Source organism: Panthera leo, chromosome E3 (genome assembly GCF_018350215.1).
Source record: "Panthera leo isolate Ple1 chromosome E3, P.leo_Ple1_pat1.1, whole genome shotgun sequence".
Classification (NCBI taxonomy): Eukaryota; Metazoa; Chordata; class Mammalia; order Carnivora; family Felidae; genus Panthera; species Panthera leo.
The window spans coordinates 33709837-33726679 of NC_056694.1; the positions used below are offsets into that span (position 1 = coordinate 33709837).

At 46.4% G+C, this 16843-nt stretch overlaps 1 long non-coding RNA gene across 2 annotated transcripts in view; it reads left to right on the forward strand.

Moving 5' to 3' along the window:
- Positions 1-16576, forward strand: part of LOC122210257 — a 28923-nt gene extending 12347 nt beyond the window's left edge. The window contains exons 4-7 of one of the 2 annotated variants that reach the window (XR_006197986.1): positions 5719-5817; positions 10851-10939; positions 11024-11185; positions 16009-16576. This is a non-coding gene — a long non-coding RNA (uncharacterized LOC122210257). The remainder of the gene's footprint in view (positions 1-5718; positions 5818-10850; positions 10940-11023; positions 11186-16008) is intronic. The other variant, XR_006197985.1, reaches the window with a different exon arrangement.
- The last annotated feature ends 267 nt before the right edge of the window (positions 16577-16843 follow it).

Sequence of the window (16843 nt, forward strand, 5' to 3'; positions counted from 1 at the left end):
GCTACCTCCTGCTCTTCTTACCGTCTTGTACATTGGCCACCATGAACTCAGTTCAGAAATATGGGTTCACAGGGGCACCTGGGTGGCTCGGTTGGTTGAGCCTCCGGTTCTAGATTTCAGCTCAGGTCATGATCCCAGGGCCGTGGGATCAAGCCCCATGTCAGGATTCATCTGCACCGTGCAGCATGGAAGCTGCTTAGGATTCTCTCTCTCTCTCTCTCTCTCTCTCTCTCTCTCCCTCTACCCCTTCTCCCTTGCTCATGCGCGCTCTCTTTCTTAAAATAAAAAATTAAAAAAAGAAGTAAAAAAAAGAAATATGGGTTCACAAGCTTTCTCCCATGGTTCATAAATGGGGGTTCCTACCACTGGAACAAGAATGCCTCTGGTCTAGCAGAGGTGGGGGTATCGCCCCATTCTGGGAAGCATTTGGAATGGGGGGTGTTGGGAGATGGCTGTCACAGACACTGGGACTTCTGGTGTTTACTGGTTAGTTCCAGAATGGTTAAACATCTTACAGAGTAGTTTGTGGGACTGTAGAGTGGTACAATCACTTTGAAAAATAAGCCAAGAGTTTCTTTTAAAATTCAACATACAGGGGGTGCCTGGATGACTCAGCCCATTAAGAACCTGACACTTAGTTTAGGCTTAGGTCATGATCTCATGGTTGATGAGTTTGAGCCCATCAGGATCCATGCTGATGGTGCAGAGCCTGCTTGGGATCCTCTCTTCCTCTATCCCTGCCCCTCCCGTAGTCTCTCTCTCTCTCTCAAAATAAGTGAATAAACTTTAAAAAAAATGTTAATTCAGTATACAGGATGCCTGGCTGCCTCAGTTGGTAGGGAATCTTACTCTTGATCTTGGGATTGTGAGTTTAGAGACTTAGGTAATATCCAACTGTGTGGAGATTACTTTAAAAATAAAAACATAGGGAAACCTGGGTGGCTCAGTCAGTTAAGAGTCCGACTTCAGTTCAGATCATGATCTCACACTCCGTGAGTTCGAGCCCCAATGTTGGGGTCTTTGCTGACAGCTCAGAGCCCGGAGCCTGTTTCCAATTCTGTGTCTCCCTCTCTCTCTGCCCCTCCCCCGCTGGTACTCTGTCTCTCAAAAATAAAAATAAACATAAAAAATAATAAAAATAAACTTCACAAAATAAAATAAAATTCAACATACACTCACGATAATACTCTACCATTTCCAATACCATTTCCACCAATACTCCTAGGTATTTACCAAAGAGAAAAGAAAGCCTATATCCGCCCTTATAGTTACATGCTCTTTTTTAAAATATTTTTTTTTTGTTTAGTATTTATTTATTTGGGTGAGGGAGGGCCAGAGAGAGCCAGAGACACAGGATCTGAAGCAGGCTCTGTACTGAAGGCAGCAAGCTGGAAGCGGGGCTTGAACTCATGAAGTGTGAGATCATGACCTGATCTGAAATCAGATGCTTAACCAACAGAGCCACCCAGGCACCCCCCTGTGTTTCTCTGCAATAGGCAGAAACTGGAAGCAACCCGAATGTCCAACAGGTGGAAAGATAAACAGACCATGGTGCATCCATACAGGGGACTGCTATGCAGCAGTGAGAAGAAATGAACTCTCGGTCCACAGTACAACACGGGTGAATCTCCGAATAACTATGCTAAGTAGAGGAAGCCAGACCACCCCCCCAAAAAAAAGTGTGTGCCTTATGATTCATTCCCTTTACAGAAAAAGCAAACTAATCTATAGCCACAGAAAACAGATGAAAGGTTGCCTGGGGATGTCAGGGAGGACAGGGAAGGACCAGAAGGAGGGATTACAAGAAGATTCTATTGTAATCTCCTTTGGAAAAGGAAAGAGTTTGGGTGATAGTTATGTTAATTAAGCCTCTATGGGGCAGCTCAGGACCTGGCAGCTGGATTCTTTTCAGCAGAGGAAAAGAAAGGAGGTGCCCAAGACAGAAATGACAGTTTTTTATAACCTACCCTTGGAGGTGACGTCCATCACTTCGGCTGTATTCTATTCATTGGAGGCAAGTCAGTGAGTTCAGCCCCCACCATGGGGAAGGGAATTACACAAGGGAATGAATACCAGGAGGTGTGGATCTTTGGGGACCCCCTCAGAGGCTGCCCAGCACAAGGAACAGGTGCAAATATGTGCATCTTCCCTAGCTCTTCCCAAACGGGGGTGCGTTAACCATGGCGCTGGCAGACCACAATCCCAAAATCACAGGGACATTTTCTTTCCTTCTTAAAAAATACAGCACTTGTATAGCATGGAGACTAGAGTTAATGATACCGTGTCGTACATTGGAAAGTTGTTGAAACAGTAAATCTTACAAGTTCTATTCACAAGGAGAAAGGGTCTGTAAAGCTGTGCGGTGATGGATGTTAACTAAATTTACTGTGGTGATCATTTAACAATATATACAAATATTGAATCGTTATGTTGCATACCTAGAACTAATACAGTGTTACATGTCAATTGCCAGTTAGATCTCAACTGAAAAAAAAAATTAGAATCATGTCCCCTGTACCCCAGGGGTGCTAAGAGCTGATGGTACCAATATGTTTGGCAGACTGTGTTTCTGTGAATTCTCCCAGCAGCTGAAGCAACAACCTTTTGTAAGAGAATAGGAGAGGCCCAGGCTCAGGGTGGGGTGAAGGATTCGAGGGGCGGTACGCTGCATCCTCCAAATGCACTGTGTGGGTTATTGTCTGGGAGCATTCAAACATCTGTTCTAGTAGTCAGGCTACTGCCAGTGACTGAACCACAATGACAAGAAAGAAGATCGAATCAGCTAAACCTCACGGAAGTGAATTCCTTGCTCAGGCAGAGCCTGCTCTGGGTCCAGGCAACAATCCATCACAGCTGCTGCCCTCCACGGGATGATGCACAGTGACTCAGGGATGCAGGCAGCTTCTGTCTTGTGACTCCACCCTCCGCGAAGGGGAAGACGAAGCCTGGAGAGTCTTACTTACGGTGGCTTTTTGCTCCCTCAGATAGTAAGTGACACATCACTTCTGATCATAATCTGTTGGCCAGAGCCAGTCATATGACCCTGCCTAACACTATCTCCTGACACCCAAGAACAAAGACCTGGATATTGCGGCAATCCTTAATAACATTTTCATAGAAGGTCGCCCAGCCACACATATGATTTCACATGTGGTTTTTTTTTTTATTTTATTTAGGTTTTTTTAAATTTATTTATTTTGAGAGAGACAGAGACAGTGTGAGCGGGGGAGGGGTGCGGAGAGAGAATCCCAAGCAGCTTCATGCTCAGTGCAGAGCCCCACGTGGGTTTCAAACCCACGAAAGCGTGAGATCATGGCCTGTGAAACCAAGAGTCGGATGCTCAGCTGACCGAGCCACCCAGGCTCCCCTATTTTATTTAAATCCAAGTTAGTTAACGTATAGTGTAGTCATGATTTCAGGAATAGAAATTAGTGATTCATCGACAATAAAACACCTGGGGCTTATTCCAACAAGCACCTCCTTCATGCCCATCACCCATTTAGCCCATTCCCCCACCCAACACCCTGCCAGCAACCCTCAGTTTGTTCTCTGTATTTAAGAGTCTCTTATGGTTTGCCTCCCTCTCTGTTTTTAACCTTATTTTTCCTTCCCTTCCTCTGTGTTCATCTGTTGTGTTTCTTAAATTCCACATATGAGTGAAATCATATATTTGTCTTTCTCTGACTTATTTCGCTCACCATAATATACTCTAGTTCCATCCACGTTTTACAAATGGCAAGGTTTCATTCTTTTTCATTGCCGAGTAATACTCCATTGTACCACATCTTCTTTATCCATTCATCAGTCGATGGGCATGTGGGCTCTTTTGATACTTTGGCTATTGGCTGTAAACATTGGGGTGCATGTGCCCCTTCGAATCAGCATTTTTTTGTATCCTTTGGATAAATACCTAGTAGTGCAATTGCTGGGTCTAGGGTAGTTCTATTTTTAATTTTCTGAGGAACCTCACACTGTTTTCCCAAGTAGCTACACCAGTTTGCATTCCCACCAGCAGTACAAAAGTGTTCCCTTTCCTCTGCATTCTCACCAATGTCTGTTGTTTCCTGAGTTGTTAATTTTGATTCTACATGTGTTGATATTTATCATAACGCCTTTGTATTAACTTATTTGATCCCCATAATTCCTCAAGGAGGTTGATATTTTTATTCCTTTTTTTTTTTTTTAATTTATTTATTTTTGGGACAGAGAGAGACAGAGCATGAACGGGGGAGGGGCAGAGAGCGAGGGAGACACAGAATCGGAAACAGGCTCCAGGCTCTGAGCCATCAGCCCAGAGCCCGACGCGGGGCTCGAACTCACAGACCGCGAGATCGTGACCTGGCTGAAGTCAGACGCTTAACCGACTGCGCCACCCAGGCACCGCTTTTTATTCCTATTTTAAAGAGGAATTGAGGCACAATGAAGTTCCTATCCACAGAACACTTGTTTTTGTTTATGATATTTCTTTAAAAAAATTTTTTTAATGTTTGTGTATTTTTGAGAGAGACAGAGACAGAAACAGAGTGTGAGTAGGCAAGGGGCAGAGGGAGAGGGAGACACAGATTCTGAAGCAGGATCCAGGCTCCGAGCTGTCAGCACAGAGCCTGATGCGGGGCTCGAACTCACAAACTGCGAGATCACGATCTGAGCCAAAGTCGGACTCTTAACCAACTGAGCCACCCAGGCGCCCCAATAAATAAAAACATTTAAAAAAAATTTTTTTTAAATCACACCAAAGCAATCTGCACAGATTTTTAAACAACTATTTAATATGCGGTGTTGGTGGGGATATAGAGAAATCGGCATTTCATACACTGTCCGGGGTGAGAGTGGAAATGCGGAGGGCGTTCGGCAGTTCGCATCCAAAGATTTCAAATATGTCACCCTAACCCTTCGATTCTATGTTTAGAAGTTTATGTGAAGAAAACAAATCTGTATGCAAAGATTTGGTTAGCAGAAAACCCAACCCAGCTTATTACAAAATTATTTGTAGGACCCAAAACTGAAAATAACCTAAGTGCCCCAAATAGGAAATTAGCTTTAAAATCGACAACCCTACAGTTCAATGGCATCTGGTGTCGCTGTTGGTGGGTTCGGACCCCATGTCAGGCTCTGTGCTGACAGCTCAGAGCCTGGTGCCTGTTTCAGATTCTGTGTCTCCCTCTCTCTGCCCCTCTCCCTGCTCACACACGGTCTCTTGCTCTCTCCCTCAAAAGTAAACATTGAAAAAAATTCCACAAAATAAATAAAAACATTGGTCAATTGTGACAAATACATGATAATAATGTAAGGTGTCTGTAATATGGGAAAATCATGCAGGAAACGCAGACGGTGTGGGGTATATGGAGAATTGCTGGCACTATCTTCACAACTTTTCTGTAAATTTAAAACTGTTCTAAAACTTTATTATTAAAAAAAAAAAATCACCCAGGGTGCCTGGGTGGATCAGTTGATTGAGCATCTGGCTCTTGATTTTGGCTCAGGTTATGATGTCACGGCTGGTGGGATCGAGTCCACATCAGGACTGTTAGGGATTCTCTCTCTGTCTCTCTCCGCCCCTCCCTTGTGCAAGCTCTCTCTCTCTCTCAAAAGTAAATAAACATTAAAAAAAAAAAATCACAACCAATTGTGATCATTTGGTCCACTTTAAAAAAAAAACACACAAGGGTTCTTGCCTCTAGCTGTAAGGACACAAGGCTCTTCCGATTTTGTCATCAGGAAAACTGCCGTTTGGAAACAGAGCCTGGCTGTGGCCTGTGGGGGCACCAGGGAAGTTGTTGGCTGAGCTGAGGATAAACACCAGGGATTCTATTCTCAGTAAGTGGCTCTCACCCCTAACCATCCTTCCTTCCCCTTCAGTGTGTATCATGTCTGGGCCTGAATTATCCTGTCTGGCTAAGTCCTGATTCTCAGAGACTTCTGGTGTTGGAAAACATTGGGAAATTTCAGTGGATTTGGCTGCAAAGGGACTTTGTGCTTTTTTTTTAAACGGGTGACTGACTTCAACATTAATGCCAATGCTTATGACCGGAAATCAGATGATGCAACGCAAAGCAGGAGCATCAGATTTTCAGATGACACGGGGCTTCAGGTGACAGCCAAGCCACTGGTTTGCCAGCCTGGATGGGTGCCGCCCTGAGAAGGTGCTCTTGCAGAAACACCTAGGATACTGACTTATTCAGTGCAGAGAATAACCACCCCAGAGTTGGGAGTTAGGATCTGGCGAGAGTTTAAATTAGGAGAAATGGTAGTTGAAGAGCTTAAAAACATAGGGAAAAAAACGAGGGTTGGCGGGGGGGAGGGGCGCCTGGGTGGTCAGTTAAGCATCGAACTCTTGCTTTAGGCTCAGGTCATGTTCTTGCTGTGTGTGAGTTTGAGCCTTGAACCAGACTCTGCGGTAACAGTGTGGAGCCTGCTTGGGATTCTCTGTCTCCCTCTCTCTCTGCCCCTCTCTGGCACTCATTTCTCTCTCTCTCTCTCTCTCACTCAAAATAAATACACTTAAAATAAAATTTAAAAAATAATAATACAAAAGAAGAACAAAGGAGTGGCCATCACATCTGTGAGTGTTCTGAGAAATCATTGAAATTCACTAAAATTATTCTGACAACAAAAATAGCAATGACTAGCATGTTTTGCACACGCAGCAATGCTATGTTTGTTCCCTTTATAAAAGAAACCCTCTGACCCCTCTCCCCACAAAACCCAGTCCTGAGGTTGAGGCCTGAATCATTACACATCCCTTGGACAGGCTTGACCCAAACCAATTCAAACAAAGAAAGCAGAAAGTGGCCAAACAGCCAAATTCTTGGCTTTCACCAAGTTCCTAAACGGGCTTTTGAAACTCATGGCAGAGATGATAATCTTGAAAGCCAAGGCTTTTGATGTGCAAGATTCACAAAAGAGACTTTTTTTTTTAATGTCTTCTTTTTTTAATGTCTTAATGTCTTTTTTTTTTTAATGTCATCACCGTGAGCTGATGAGCTAGTCCATTTTTCTATTCTTTCTACTTGTTTTGTTTTTTTTTCTTTTTTAAATTTTTAAAATTTTATTTTAGAGAGGAGAGGAGGGAGTGGGAGGGGCAGAGAGAGAGAGAGGAAGAGAGAGAATCCCAAGCAGGCTCTGTACTGTCGGCACAGAGCCCGACGAGGGGGTCGGTCTCACAGCTGTGAGATCGTGACTTGAGCTGAAATCAAGTCAGACTCAACTGACTCAGCCACCCAGGTGCCCCCGTTTTTTTCTTTAAGTAAACTCTACACCCAACGTGGGGCTCAGCCTCAAGATGCTGAGATCCAGAGTCACATGCTCGACCGACTAAGCCAGCCAGGTGCCCTTATTCCCTCTAAAATTTTCAGATTAAAAATTCTGCTACGGTTAGTTTTAATCTGGAAGCCGGTAAACCTGCAAGAAGGTTATTGCAATTCGGCAGCAAACAGCCGTTTGGGGAGGGGTGGCCGAGATGGGGAAGATTCAGGAGAGAAACAGAGGGATATCTGGTGGTAGCCCACTGGACTGTTTCCACATCTCAGGCCTGAAATCCCCATGCATTTCGCTCCTCCTTCACTCTGGGAGCTTCAAGCCTGGAGCTGGGCCCTTGGGAGATGCAGAGAGAATACAATCCTAGGTTAGCCACTGCGGTGGTTTCCGAGAAGGGTCTCTGCCCTGGACACCACCTGCTGCGAGGGGACTTGAGGTACATCCAGATGCCTTTGGGCTTCAGTCCAGGTGCCCTGGGTACCTCAAAAGGTTTTCAGTAGGCCGTGGACTGAGCTGGTTTTCAAAGTCCCCTCTACCCCAGCTCCTGTACGGGGCAAGTTGGAGCGGGCTGCCTATGAAAATGGACCAGTTAGGAAGCACCTCAGCATTCCTAGTGCTTAATATAGTCACCCTTTCTTCTTTCTTTTTTTAAGTTTATTTATTTTTGAGAGATACAGAGAGAGCACGAGCGGGAGAGGTACAGAAAGAGTCTGAAATCTGAAGCACACTCCAGGCACTGAGCTGTCAGCACAGAGCCCGACGTGGGGCTCAAACTCACAAACCGTGAGATCATGACCTGAGCCAAAGTCAGACGTTCATGCAACTGAGCTACACAGGCTCCCCACACCCTTTCTTATTTCTGAAAGCAACCCTGTGCAATGGGAATTGGTTTCCTCATTGGGAAAGCAGGGAATCTGAGATCAGAGAGATTGAGTGAAGGACCCAAGGTCACACAGCAATTAATTACCTGTAAGGTTGCCAGATGAAATGCAACACATGCATGGAACATACTTATACTAAGAAGTTATTCATTGTTTATCTGAAAGTCAGATGTAACTGTGTGACCTATGCTTTGATTTGCTAAATCTGGCAACCCTAATTACTGACCCAGCCAGGATTTGAGGCCAGGGTCCCACTCCAAAGTCCTGGTCCTTCCTCCAAATGGCCCCAACTCTAAGGCAAGCATTGGCTTTGGTTCATCTCCATATCCCTACTCATTGCCTTACTGGGGCCTTGCCATCAGCCAGAGGGTCCCCCGGAAATATTTGTCTTGTGAGTATAGAAGTGGGTGAGTAGGGGCACCTCGGGGGCTCAGTCAGTTGAGTAATGCTCAGGTCATGATCTCAAGGTTATGAGTTCGAGGCCCGTGTCAGACTCTGTGCTGACAGTGGGGGAGCCTGCTTGGGATTCTCTGTCTCCCTCTCTCTCTGCCCCTCCCTCTAAATAAATAAATAAAACAGAAAAAGAAGTGGGTGTACAATGTCAGAGAATTTGGAGACCTTTCTGGAGAATCCAAAATATTGGTATAGTGAGCCTGGTATAGTGGGTAAGAGCACCCATTCTGAAGACTGGGTTCAGGTCCTGCCACTGTCACTTACCTACCAACTGTGTGAATTTGGGCAAGTCACTTAAGCCCCCATACATCTGTAAAACGGGGGCGGTAATCCTAGCACTAATAGCAATAACCTTCTTCATAGGACTATTTCTAGGACTGTTTCTAGTAAACTCACATAACACCACGCATCATATAGAGGAAGATCATGGGAAATGCTAGCTGCGATGACGAGCCAAGAGTAAGATAAAGAGGAAACCAAAATGCGTAAACCCTCCTCACCCTGCCAAGGGACGCCCTGAGAATTCTTTTCCAGGGTGGGAATTGTTTTGCTCCCTGTTGGCTCTGTTGGGGGTGCATAGACCTCTGCTCCCAGAAGGGGGCGCAGTAAATATCGCTTCAATAAGCGAAGGAGCCAGGAGAGGAGTTTCTCAGGGACCAGAGTCCACCTCTTACAGTAACCCCAAGCCAAAAGAATCCCACAAAAGCAAAAGCTGTGTCAGAGGGCAGTAATCTGAGGGACGACTCCAGAATGTGACGGTGGGTGAGGCCAAGCATCTCTTATTGAAAAGGGTGTGTGCGTGTGTGTGTTTTCTAAAGATTTTATTTTATTTTATTTTATTTTATTTTATTTTATTTTATTTTATTTTATTTTTATTTTGAGAGAGAGAGAGCACGAGTGGGTGAAGGACAGAGGGAGAGAGAGAGAATCCTAACCAGACTCCATGCTCCACGTGGAGCCTGACATGGGGTTCGGTCACACGACCCTGGGATCGTGACCTGAGCCTAAATCAAGAGTTATTCACTCAACCGGCTGAGCCACCCAGGTGCCCCTAAAGGTTTTATTTCCAAGTACGCTCCACACCCAATGTGGGGCTCGAACTCAAAACCCCAAGACTGAGATCAAGAGTCACATGCTCTACCGACTCGGCCAGCCAGATGCCCCCAAAAGATTGTGTTTTGAGACAAATGTTTGTTTGCTCAGAAAAAGCAGAGAAGGGGTGTGGGTGGCAAGCCACAACAAATCCTGCCATTAAAGCAAAATTAGTACAGGTCTTAAATTCCAGAGGTTACAAAACAGCCTGGCTGAGGTCATTCATGCCTAATTATTGTGCCTAATAATTACCTTGACTAATTAGAGCAAAGGTTTTGGAGTGTGTTTCTATTCCCAGACATTGAGTCACCAGTGACCCAGAGTAAATCATTTCGCTCTATTTGTGTCCTGCATCTTCCACATGGAAGCACCCTCGGCCAACCCCTCAGGGAAATTCCAAAGGCCCCATTAATTAATATTTGGAAAACAATGCAATGTGTATATGTCAGGCCTATAGAAACATGACGTCAATATATTTTGTATGTTGGATTCATTTATTTAATTATTCACCTACTCTCCAGGGGCACATACTATTTATTAAGCTCCTACACGGAGCCAGTCCCTGAGATAAGAAGTAGGAATTCAAAGTGAACAAGACAGATGGGCCCCTGTCCTCATGAAGCTTATAGTCGCAGATGGTAAGTAAGTAAAGCAACAGAGAAAATTATTACAAACTGTTAAGTGCTATGAGGAAAACAAACATCTCTGCCAAAAGTACTAGTAGGAGAGGTGATCACGGTCGCTTCTTGGAGGAGGTGGTCCGCAAGCTGAGACCTGAAGGAAATAGGCGGCTGAATCTATATGGAAGACCCGACAGGAGGGAAGACACAATGGGCGGGCAAGGGTGGTGAAGCGCTCACGACCAGCATAGACTTTCTGGGTTTGAATCCTGCTCTGCCATTGACTTACGGGAGGATCTTGTGTGAGTTGTTCGCCATTCCTCCACGCCTCAGTTTCTCCATCTGTAGAGCGGGGATGACAACACTTGTCTCGTGGGGCTGTCAAGGAGAGTCAGCGAAGGGATATTTGTGAAGCACTTAAAGCTTTGCCCTGCACGGATCACACATCACCGTGCATGTAAGGGTGTCGATGCGACACATCCCCTCGCTCCCCTGGCTGTCCCGCAGCCAGATGGTTTCCTGTTCTCTCCCTGCTTCCGCCCTACAGGACCTGCATCCCTCCTGTCCACGTGGGGGCGCGCTCTGGCTCAGCCTGGAAACCCCAGGGAGCTGAAGTTCCAACGTTACACCCATCAGGTGTGGACAGCAGTTGGGGGTTGAGGCCTCAGTCTCTCCGCCCTGCACCCAGCCCCCTGACCTGTACCCTGCATGGTCCCTCAGGTGACTGCACCAGCCCCGGTTAAGCTGACCGCCAGCGGCACACGGCACAAACCTGCTGGGTTCCTCAAGAGAACCCTCTGCTGGTCCTTCTTTGAGCCCTGTCTCATTTCACGCCCTCACAGAGCTTCCTGGAATCACCTCCTGGGGCAGTGATGAGACTCCGTGAGTCTGGAGGGTCAAACATTTTTTTTAAGTTTATTTATTTAGAGAGAGAGATCAAGAGCAGGGGAAGGGTGGAAAGAGAGGGAGAGGGAGAGAGAGAGAGAGAGAGAGAGAGAGAATATCCCATGCAGGCTCCACACTGTCAACGCAGAGCCTGATGTGGGGCTCGAACTCACGAAATGTGAGATTTTGACCTGAGCCGAAATCAAGAGTTGAATGCTTAACCGACTGAGCCACCCAGATGCCCCTCTGGAGAGTCACACTTGTGGAGGCCCTTCACCTGAGGAAGAAGGAATCAGCAATGTGGTCCATCCCTATGATGGAATAGCATTCAGCCGTAAAAAGGAAAGAAGGTCTGATACTTGCTACAAGGCAGACTGAGGCTCCAGAACATTACCATAAGTGAGGGAAGCCAGACACAAGAGGTCTGCTGGTTCTGTACTTCCGTTTATGTGAAATATTTAGTTATTTATTTTAAATGTTTATTTACTTTTGAGAGAGAGAGAGAATGTAAGCAGGGACGGGGGAGGGGCAGAGAGAGAGGGAGTGACACAGAACTCCAAGTGGGCTCCAGGCTCTGAGCTGTCAGCACAGAGCCCGACTTGGGGCTCGAACTCACCGACTGTGAGATCACGACCTGAGCCGAAGTCAGACGCTTAACCGACTGAGCCACCCAGGTGCCCCTATATGAAATATAAAATATTTCAGGATTCAAACCCAGAAATACATAATACACGGAGTCAGAAAGCAGACTTTTGGTTGTAGGGGATGGGGGAGTTTGGAGAACAGGGAAATGAGGGGTGACTGCTTGGTGGGTTAAGGGTTTCCTTTTGGGGTGATGAAAATACCTTGGTGGGGTGCCTGGGTGGCTCAGTCAGTTGAGCATCCGGCTTCGGCTCAGGTCATGATCTCACAGCTCCTGAGTTCAAGCCCCGCATCGGGCTCTGTGCTGACAACTCGGAGCCTGAAGCCTGCTTCGGAATCTGTGTCTCCCTCACTCTCTGCCCCTCCCCCGCTCACACTCTGTCTCTCTCTCAAAAATAAACATTTTTTAAAAATTTAAAAAAGAAAAAATAAAATAGTTTGGAAGCAGATGCAGGTGATGGTTGCACAGGACTGTGAATGCACCAAACATCACTGAACTGTTCACTTTATTTTTTTAATGTTTATTTATTTTTGAGAGAGAGAGAGAGAGCCAGAGCATGAGCGGGGGTGGAGCAGAGAGAGGGACACACAGGATCGGAAACAGACTCCAGGCTCTGAGCTGTCAGCACAGAGCCCGACACGGGGCTCGAACTCATGGACCACGAGATCATGGCCTGAGCCGAAGTCCTATGCTTAACCGGCTGAGCCACCCAGGCGCCCCTGAATTGTTCACTTTAAAGCGATTAACACTGGGGTGCCTGCATGGCTCAGTGAGTTGAGCGAGTGACTCTTGGCTTCGGCTCAGGTCATGATCCCACAGTTTGTGAGTTCCAGCCCTGCACTGTGCTGACAGTGTGGAGCCTGCCTGGGATGCTCTCTCCCTCTCTCTCTGCCCCTCCCCTGCTAGTTTATAGAACTGTCTCCATCAACCCTCTTGACCCTCTGTCCTGCCTCACCGTTGGATTCTTCACCCTTGCAGACCTCTGCTGGTCTCCAGCTGATAGTACAATGTCATATGTTACAATGTGACCTATATGTTACAATGTAATGTATACATTACAATGTGACATACACAAATTTGTTCATTGTTGTTTTTTCTCCCTGGGATGTAAGCTTCATGGGGGCAGGACTTTTGTCTGTTTTATTTACTACCACATCCCCTTGCCTGGCACATAGTAGGTGCTCAGTGAATCCTGATTAGGTGGAGGAACCTAGCAAGATAGGCGTTAGCACCTGCAGTTCACAGACGGGGAAATGCAGGCTCAGTGATTTGCTAAGGTCCCACGATTAGTAAGTGGAAGACGGAATTTGAAGTCGGGCCATCTGGGGCCACGGCCCATGCTGCAGGGAGCTTTCCTTCATCAGCTTCCCATTCCCTGCTGGGATGAGTTAGAAGTCAGAAAATTAAAGACGTACAGGCCATGACTCATGTCTCAGGCAAGGAAGAGGGAAATCATGACCCGGAGCTTAGTCATCGTTTCTGCTTCCCTGTGTGCTGACTCTTTCATACTCTGGTTCTTGGCCTCGCCGGGCTCTTCCCTGGGGTGAAGCCAGGGGCTCCACATAGTCCAAGGTTCCTTTCTCATGTTGACTCTGCCCTCTTGGCTGGGACAGTCTGACCCAGGCAAAAGCACACATTCGGTCCAGGCCAGCAGGGCCCAGAGAGACACGTAGATCCCGGATGCAAGAATCCGAGGCCCCTGTAAGGTCTGAACCCTGGCAGCGGTAAAACCTCAGAGAGCAGTCCAGCTTTTAGGTTTTCTTGGATGGATGGTGCCGGGAGTAACTTATTTTAAAACGCGAATTAAATCTAAAAAAACAAAAAAAACCCTGGGGTGCCTGGGTGGCTCAGTCGCTTAAGCGTCCGACTTCAGCTCAGGTCATGATCTCAAGGTTTGTGGGTTGGAGCCCCGCGTCGGGCTCTGTGCTGACAGCTCAGAGCCTGGAGCCTGCTTCGGATTCTGTGTCTCCCTCTCTCTCTGTTCCTTCCTTGCTCAGTCTCTCTCCCTCAAAAATAAATAAACATTTAAAAAAATTTTTTTAAACTTATTTAGCAAAACATGGAAATAAAAATAAGGATAGTAAAAAAAAAAAAAAAACCCACTAATTAAGTCACTTTTTAAAAAAGAACACAGCCTTAACGTCAGAAAGAGATGGCTGTGAAACCCAGCTCTGCTGCTTATTAGCTGTGTGCCCTTGGCATGCTACGTGACCATTCTGTTCTCCAATTTCCTCACTTGAAAAATGAGGAAATATTGTCTGCTTCCCAGGTTTGGCAAGAGGACAGAACAGGACATTTCTTTCTTTCTTTTTTTTTTTTTTTTCATTTAAAAAAATGTTTATGTGTTTATGTATTTTTGAGAGAGGGGGGGGGGGGAGCAGAGGCAGGGAACAGAGTATCCAAAGCAGAAAGAGGGACAGAGGATCCAAAGAAAGTGGGCTCCACGCTGACAGCAGTGAGGCTGACGTGGGGCTCGAAATCACGAACCACGAGATCAGGACCTGAGCCAAAGTCGGATACTCAACCGTGTGAGCCACCCAGGCGCCCCTCTTTTTTTTTTTTTTTTTTTTAAGTTTATTTATTTTGAGAGGTAGGGGAGGGGCAGAGGGAGGGAGAGAAAGAATCCCAAGCAGGCTCTGCACCATCAGCACAGAGCCCGCTGTGGGGCTCAATCTCATGAACCATGAGACCATGACCTGAGCTGAAATCAAGCTTAACCAACCGAGCCACCCAGGCTCTGCTACAACAGAACATTTGGAGTGAGGGCCATTTAGCCAGTTTGTTCAGCCTAAAGAAGGAGGAAAATGTGACTTAAGGGCATAAAGAGCATGGACTGCTGAGGCCTGAGGCCCAAGGCAGAAATGGGAGGGGGGGGGGGGGGTGGGCAGTTGGAGGTAACAGGATTCTGGGCGTGGGCCCCTGTCTGGCCAGTGAGTCAAAGCTTGAGGCTGGACAAGTGGTTTAACCTCTGGCAGCTTTCCTTTCTCCATCCCCACAAGAGTGGGGGTTGGGCCTCCACTAGAGGCCGGTCCCTGCTAGACCCTGCCCTGTCCCTCACAGAATGACATGACAGTATTCCACAAAAGGAAGCCTGTGAAGGGACATCACGGTGGGGGATCTGAGGGCAGGGGGTTAAAACTATTACTCTGGTCATACACAAACATATTTTTGTGAAAGACTCTAACGATTCAAATCGATGTACAGCAAAGTACGAAGTTCCTTGCTATCAGCTTCTGCCATCAACAGTTTGGAGCACATCCTTACAGCCTCTTTGCTCTGCATTTATGTGGATTTGTGCACAGGGCTATCAGCTCACGCCAACTGGGCACTGACTACATGTCAGGCACTGCTGAAAGCAATTTACATAGGTGAACTGATTTAATCTACATGACCATATGCCACGAATTCCATAATCTCTCTTTTACACAGGAGGAAATGCCAACCCAGAGGGGTGAGGTAAACTCCCCAAAGCCACACGGCTTCAGAGACGGGGGGCTGGGATTCGAACCCAGATAGCCCGGCCCCAAATTCTATACACATTACCATTGCATTCTACTCTCTCTTTTTAGAAATTTTTTAAAGTTTTTTTTTTTAAGTTTATATATTTTGAAAGAGAGACAGCACAAGTGGGGGAGGAGCAGAGAGAAAGAGCGAGAGAGAGAATCCCAAGCAGACTCCGAGCTGCCTGTGAACTCACTGCTCAAACTCACGAAACCCTGAGATCATGACCTGAGTCGAAACCATGAGTCAGACACCTAACTGACCCAGCCACCCAGACCGTCTCTTAAATATTTTCTCTTTTCCACAAATGGGATCATACCTCCTGCATTTTTTGCATGTTGCTGTTTGCACTTGATACATTGTACTTACTTACTTGCTTGCTTATTTATTTACTTACTTCAGAGGGTGGGGAGGGGAGAGGCAGGGACAGAAAGGGACAGATGACCTGAAGCGGGCTCTGCATGGACAGCAGAGAGCCTGATGCAGGGCTCGAACCCACGAACTGTAAGATCATGACCTGAGCCGAAGGCAGACACTTAACTGACTGAGCCACCCAGGCGCCCCCCGTTCCTGTACTCTTACCAACGCTAGCTAGGTACAGCTTTCACTTATCACCCCTGGATGGGAGAGGTGGGAATGTTATTTCTTGTTTGATGTTTTACTTTGCATTTCCCAGATTACCAGTGAGCTCAGGCATCTTTTCAAGTGTTCATAAGGACCATTTCTGCATCATCTTCTGTGAGTGGAATCTTCTATGAGAGTCTGTGGATATTTAACGTGTCTTTCTCAGAGCATCCTAATTCCATCCGGTAGTGGCCACTTGTGTTCTGTTTTATCAGTCTCCTGTAAAGTCAGATTCACAGCCTTTGACCTAAAGGAAGCCAACAGGTGGACTCCTCCGGGCCATGCTGATTGGTTGAGGACAGGGCTCATGACCCAGGAAGGGTCAGCCAGAGAAAACAAGTCCCCATTCCTTGATGTCTTTTCAAGCTATTGGACAGAGAAACTCTGCCTTCCTCTACATTTGATTCAGTGAAGTGGCCATGTAACACCCAGAGGAGCCAGGAAATGAAACCCCACAGAGAAGGCAAAGCTGATGAATACAGAGATTCTGAGTCCGGATGGTATTATCTGAGCTGCTGGGTCCAGCCTCGTCCAGAGACAAACTACGCTTGAATTCCCTGGTGGTGTATAAATGAATACATTCTTTGTTTCAATTATCCTTATTTTTTGTTGTTGTTTTAATTATCATTATTTTTAAAGAGCTTAGGACGAGATGGTTGGGTCTTTCTTTCTTTCTTTCTTTCTTTCCTTCTTTTTTCATTTCCCATCTTGCAATGCATCCTAATGGATCTTCATGCCCGGAAGGAAGAAAACAGATTCACATTCAGCCAAACTGGGCTCTCCAGCCTGAAGGCTCACAGATGCGCTTCTAGGCCTGCCCAGGAAAAGTTAAGTGCAATTTTTTTTTTTTTTAATGCTACACCAAATGGAAGGAAGAAGCCCCACTG